This window comes from Molossus molossus, unplaced genomic scaffold (assembly GCF_014108415.1).
Source record: "Molossus molossus isolate mMolMol1 unplaced genomic scaffold, mMolMol1.p scaffold_m16_p_1, whole genome shotgun sequence".
NCBI lineage: Eukaryota > Metazoa > Chordata > Mammalia > Chiroptera > Molossidae > Molossus > Molossus molossus.
Genome location: NW_023425344.1, coordinates 114,767,013 through 114,773,954, shown reverse-complemented (window position 1 = coordinate 114,773,954; position 6,942 = coordinate 114,767,013). Strand labels below are relative to the sequence as shown.

Genomic DNA, 6,942 nt, shown 5'->3' with positions numbered 1-6,942 from the left:
AGAAATCTCACGTACATTTAGAACTTTCCCATTCATTGGATCTTATTGTAATTCTGGGAGGCTGTTCCATTCTTTTTATTATAGAAACAAGGGAAGAGTCTTTGTGAATCTTTTTATAAAACAATTTCCTGTTTACCTTGGCTCCCATATTGTGAATTTTTTTATTCACTTTCAGTACAAAAGTATATTTTAGTTGATTCTGCCTTGGTTGGCTCAAGCATGCTTTCTTTGGCTCAGTGTTTATGAAATGTCACCCAGCAACTGCCCACTGCCCCCAGCAGCCTTTGTTTTCTGCTCTTATCCTCCACTTGCCAATTTCGCACCCTCACTGTCTATTTGTCTCATCAACCTTTCCCACCCGAAGACTATACAGTCTTTGGTATGACTATACAGACACTTTGGTATGTTATCAATACAGGGTGTTGTTACCTTTCCAGAGCTGTTTCCATTTAGAATTATTTCTAATATTGTAATAAAAACCTTGTCAGTTAAATGAATTTCAGGAATCCACAGCAGGACAGCAGGAAGATTTTGTTTTTTGTCTTTTTTTTAGAGTTGGGCCCTTCCCAGTATGCTTGATATGAAGCATATCATATCAAAAATGATATCAAAAATTCATATGCAGTAGTTGGCTAATCACTAGTTATTACTCTTCTTCAAAATTGTCTCTGCTTTCTTAAACATTTAGTCTTCCAATGGACTTTTTTTTTTTATCCTCACCCAAGGACACTTTTTTTTTTATCCTCATTCGAGGACATTTTTCCATTTTTTGTACAGACAGAGTGGGAGGGAGAGAGAGGAAGAGAGAGAGAGGGAAACATCGATGTGAAAGGGACACATCGAGTGGCTGCCACCCGCACGACCAACCAGGGCCGGGGACAAACTGCAACCGAGGTACATGCCCTTAGCGGGAACCGAACCCGGGTTTCTCCGGACCGCAGGCGGACGCTCCAACCGCTGAGCCAAACCGGCCAGGGCTCACCCAAGGACACTTTTGCATTTATTTTCAGATAGAGCAGGAGGGAGAAAGGGAGGAAGAGAGAGAGAGAAGCATCAATGTGAGAGAGACACATCGAGTGGTTGCCACCCACATGACCTTAGCTGGGGCCGGGGACAAACTTCAACTGAGGTATATGCCCTTAGCGGGAACTGAACCCAGGCCTCTCTGGTCCGTGGGCCGATGCTCTAACCGCTGAGCTAAACTGGCCAGGGCGGAATTTAATTATTTTGAACAGGTCCAAATCAGATTGAAATTGCATTGAATTTATCTGTTAAATTGGGATAAAAGGCAGCCCACAGACCACATTTCGAGAAATGCAGCTCCAGCTTGTCCTTCCAGAATGTATCAGCCTGCAAAAGGTACACTGGGGTGCCCTGGCCTGTTTTGCTCAGCGGTTAGAGCGTTGGCCTGCAGTCCACAGAGACCCGGTTTCGGTTCCCACTAAGAGCATGTACCTTGGCTGCAGTTTGTCCCCAGCCGTGGTTGGGTCTTGTGGGTGGCAGCCACTCGATGTGTCCCTTTCATGTCGATGTTTCTTTCTGTCTCTTCCTCTCTCTCCCTCCTGCTCCATCTGAATAAAAAAATGGAAAAATGTCCTTGGGTGAGGATAAAAAAATAGGTATCCTGGGGTGCCGTTCCAGCCTTACTCCTGATTTTACTCCTGCTCTGAGAGTCAAGATACGTTCTCAGTAAGGGTTTGAGGAAAATCGCTGCTTATGATAAAAAAATCCAGCATCTCTATGAGGAGATGGAACAGCAAATAAAAAGTGAGAAGGAGCAGTTTCTCGTGAAAGACACAGACAGGTTTCGGGCCTGCAGCCAGGAACTGGAGCACAAGCTGTTGTCTAAGGAGCAGGAGCAGGAGCTGGAGCAGCTCGCCCAGAAGCAGAAGCAGCTGGAAGGCCAGTGCACAGCCCTGCATAATGACAAGCACGAAACCAAGGCTGAGAACACCAAGCTGAGACTCATCAATCAGGAGCTGGCCCAGGAGCTGGAGCGGACCTCCCAGGAGCTGCAGGATGCCCAGCAACAGCTGGAAAACCTCCAGCACGAGGCCTGCACGCTCCACCAGGAGAAGGAGATGGAAGTGCACCACGTGACAGAGAGTCTGCAGCAGAAGTCAGCGGCTCCTGAAGCAGCTGGAGTTCCTGAGGGAAAGGAACAAGCACCTTCGGGATGAAAGGGACATATGTTTTCAGAAAAATAAGGCAGCCAAGTCGAGCACCGCTGCTGCCAAGGCAAGCTGGAAGCAGAGATCTGGCTCTGTGACAGGCAAGTATATGGACAGCAGAGGGAGGGATCCTTAGAAGCCAGTCAGAGGAGGAAGAAGTGTTTGGCATGCTGAGGAGGAGAAGCTCCCTGGGCCTGAGTGGGTATTCGCTTACAGAAGAGGAGCCAGGAACCAGGGAGTCAGGGGCTGAGGGTCCACTGCCCCGGGTGCTCCGCAGAATCATCTCCATTGAAGAAGACCTCCTGCCCCAGCTCCTGTATGGCAGCTTTGAGCAGCCGCTGAGCAGATGCCCAGAAGAGGGGGAGGTCTCTGATCAGGGGGTGGAAGGCCAAAGCCAGCAGGCCTGACATTCTCAGCTGGAACTCATGCCCACATCTCCCCGAGGGCAGCCTGTTGGGAAAGAAGCTCTGTCTAAGGAGGAAGGCTCTCCCTTCACCCCAGACCGGCTCTTCAAAATTGTGTTTGTGGGCAACTCCGCCGTAGGGAAGACTTCCTTCCTGAGGAGATTCTGTGATGAGCGGTTCTCCCCGGGCATGACAGCCACTGTGGGGCCCTGAGTCTTCATGCTCATGCAGGGGTTCACCACCCACCCACACCGCAACCCCACCTCCCCCATGTGCCAGCTATGTCCGCGCCCTGCCACTTCCTCCCTATGAGTGTGTGTGTGTGTGTGTGTGTGTGTGTGTGTGTACGGCGGGATGGAGGGCAGAGCTTTTGGCAGCTCCTTCACCCCGCAAATGTTACCCATCTGCATCCCGGGCCTGCTGGGTGCCAGCTGGAGCTCCCTGTAGACGCTCATTAGGCTCAGCTACTAGTGGGTGATCATAGCTTAATGTGTTCCCACTCCTGGGTAATACTTTTTTTAGATAGAAGACTTTCTCCCTTCCCCCAAAGTTGCTCATTGCACTGGAATATGTAGTAAGACCACAGGCATATTCACCTTTTAGTTTTTACCGAGTTGAAACAGTAAAGCAAAAAAAAAAAAAAAATCCATTGAATGCCTATTTATGGTACATTTAACCACACTAACAAGTCAGCTGTATTTGAAAATATGTTGATATGATCTGAATATTTACCATGGGTGTCTGTATCATTTCATTATATCCTCACACAGCCCCGAGAGGTGAGTGTTGTTATCAGCCCAGTGGACAGATTAAGAAACTGAAGCCCAGAGGGGTTAAGAGGCTTGACCACATTCCCATCAACAGATAGTGTAGATACAGGCCACCCCCCACACCTCTGTTCCACTCCACAGTGTCCCTGGTAATGCTGAGTTGTGCATGCTCAGCACCAGTGGGTTTCAAGGACACTTTCCTGTCACTGGAGGCAAGACAGAGGTTGTGCAGGCAGGGAGGCTGCTGAGGTTCACTGGGGCATCAGAAATCCTGGCTCTGCCACTAACCAGTATGTGACTTCGAGGGGCCATGTTCCCTCTTTGGACTGCAGTTTTCCTCACCTGAAAAATGAAGGAAATGAACTGGGTGGCACAAGGCTGCTCCCCTCCCAAGCCCGAGTCTCTGTCTAGACCATCTTTGACCTTTGTGTCACAGTTGGCCTCACTAGACAAAATGTTCCTGCCCCAGAGGCCCGGTCTGGGGAGACTCCATGTTGTTCTTCTCACCCTGAACTGGCCCCTCCTTCTGACCCTCTGTATACAAATGGGTTTCTGCCCACACGCTCCAGGTGCCGTTCTCACTGCTGGGCCTTTTCCTGCGCTAATCACATCTGGAATATCCTCCTGTCCCCTCCCTCTGCTCCATTCCACTCAAAAACTGAGAGCACCCCAAAAGGAATAATTGAAACCCTGATGGGAAAAAGGGCAGAGTCTGTGAACCAAGCCCAGAAGAGTCTGGCCTCAGCTGGCCTGGGGAAGAATGGCGGGAGTGAGCCGCACATGTGGAGCCATGACGCAGGAAGCAGTGGCTGTGGCGGTGGACCCGCCTTCCCAGGAGATCATTCTGTGAAGTGGGCCCCCACAAGTCATGGCTCACGCACAGGCCTGTGGGAGGCAGGGGGTTGATGCCGAGACCTCAGCCCTCGAGGCCCCCTTCCCAGCGTCTGATGTAGGTGCTTCGCCTGTTGGAATCCGGGAGTCAGGGTCCGCTTACATTTCCAGCTTGTGTTCCTGAGATGGAAGTGTCTAAAAAGAGAAAACCAGACTAATTTGCACTTCCCAGGAGGCCCATTATGGAAATACCTACAACTTAGGAAGAGGAAAGAAATCAAAGTTTCCAAATCAGGAATGCCCTTTATCACACTGCAAAACACGCGAGCAGCAGCTCAATTAGTGTCCTAGCCCCACCACAGGCCGTGCTTGGGTGCTTATGTCAGGGACCTCAGTCACAGCAGCCACCTGAAAGATGCTCCCTGTGAAAGGACAGAAGAGCCACCGAGTCTTGGCCCTCTAGGGCCAAAACAGTCCAACTTTAGATCGGAGCAGTCCCTGAACCATGAACACAGCACTGAGGGACTCAGCAGCCCCTTAAAGCTCACTTCCATCATCAAAGGGGACACTTGGCTTCCCACTGCCTCATAGGAGCATGACTTGTACTCGCCCCCTGGCTTGTGCATAACGTAAGTTCTACAGAACAACAGTGTGGCTTGAGCACCCTGTCTACACCACCTGAGCACCACATGATTCCTTCAAAAGTAGGTGCTTGGGCCTTGTGGGTGTCCAGGAGATGTCAAAGGATGGTCTTTTATAGAACATTGGAGCTCATTTTGTAAAGGAGAAGACTGATTATTAAAGGCTAAAGCTCCCTAGGGGGGAAAAAAAAATTGGGATAATTTGGTATTTTTATGATATTTATCCTCCCATCCAGGAATATTTTTTTCTCATTTATTTTGTCTTGTTTTATGTCCTTAAGTAAGATTTTATAGTTTTCTCCATTTCAGACCTATACTTTTCTCATTTTATTTATTCCTAAATATTTTCTTTTTTGTTACTATGGTGAATAATAATTTCTTACTATTTAAAAAAAATGTTTCTATTGATTTTTTTAGAGAAAAAGGGAGAGAGAGATAGAAACATCAATGAGAAAGAAACATCAATTGACTGCCTTCTGCACCCTCTACTAGGGATCTCTACTGGGGCTCGAGCCCACAACCCCAGGCATGTGCCCTGACTGGAAATCAAACCAGGACCTCTCAGTCCATGGGACAACACTCAATCCACTGAGCCACACTGGCTGGGCTAATTTCTTCCTATTTCTAACTTGATATTTAACCTATGGAAAAAGGCTATTAATTTTGCATAATTATTCAATCCCTTCCACCCCCAATTTCCATGTTTTCTTAATGATATTCATAGTTATTTTTGTGTGGTTTCTTAAATGTTGTAAGAATACAATAATTTAGTCTCTTACTCTGTTGTATTTATGTTAATTATTTTATTTACATTGTTCAATTTTAATGGTTATGGAAATTATCCCTAATTTTCCATATTTTAATGTAATTAGCTTCAGGGTTTTACCATTTATTTTCATGTTTTCTATTAAATAAACAGTCTTTATCATGAAAAAAATGAAAAGGAGAATACATTTGGGAGTTTTTGTTTGTTTGTTTTTTGTTTTTTAAATCTTTATTGTTGGATGTAAAATGTATTACAGATGTTCCACATTTTTCCCCCATTGACCCCCTCCTTCCCACTCCCGCCCCCTCCCACCTTTTCCCACACTATTGTCTGTGTCCATTGGTTATGCATATAAGTTCTTTGGTTTATTTCTTCCCACCCCCCCAACCCCTTTCCCTTTGAGGTTTCTCAGTCTAGCAATGAATTTGTACTTCTTAATCCCTTCACCTTTTTCACCCATTCCCCCAACCCCCCTCCCAACTGGCAACCAACAAAATGTTCTCTGTACCTATGAGAATGTTTCTGTTCTACCTGTTCATTTTGTTTGTAGATTCCATTGTTGATAGATATGTATTCATTGCCATTTTGTTTGTTCATATATTTTATCTTTTTCTTCAAAAAGACCCTTCATCATTTCATATAATAACGGTTTGGTAGTGATGAACTCCTTTAACTTTTTTTTGTCTGGGAAAGTTTTTATATGTCCATCGATTCTAAATGACAGCTTTGCAGGATCGAGTAATCTTGGCTGTAGGTTCTTGGTTTTCATCACTCTGAATATTTCTTGCCACTCCCTTCTGGCCTGCAAAGTTTCTTTTGAGAAATCAGCTGACAGCCTAATGGGAACTCCCTTGTAGGTAACTAGCTGCCTTTCTCTTGCTACTTTTAAGATTCTCTCTTTGTCTTGAACCTTTTGCATTTTGATGATGATGTGTCTTGGTGTGGGCCTCTTGGGGTTCATCTTGTTTGGGACTCTCTGTGCTTCCTGGACTTGTGTGTCTGTTTCCTTCACCAAGTTAGGAAATTTTTCTGCCATTATTGTTTCAAACAGGTTTTTGATTTCTTGTTCTCTCTCTTCTCCTTCTGGAACCCCCAAGATGCGAATGTTGGCACACTTGAAGTTGTCCCAGAGGCTCCTTATACTATCCTCATTTTTTTGGATTCCTTTTTCTTTTTGCTGTTCTGATTGGGCATTTTTTGCTTCCTTATATTCCAAATTGATGGTTTGCTCCTTGGATTTATGTACTCTATTATTGAAGCTGTGTAAATTATTCTTTATTTCAGTTAATGCCTCCTTCAATTCTAACTGTATATCCATGATTTCTGACTGGTCCTTTTTTATGCTCTTGAGGCCCTCCC

General features: G+C 46.0%; 1 pseudogene; it reads left to right on the top strand.

Moving 5' to 3' along the window:
- The first annotated feature begins 1,314 nt into the window (after positions 1–1,314).
- On the top strand, positions 1,315–3,251 carry LOC118636434 (annotated as a pseudogene).
- Positions 3,252–6,942: the final 3,691 nt, after the last annotated feature.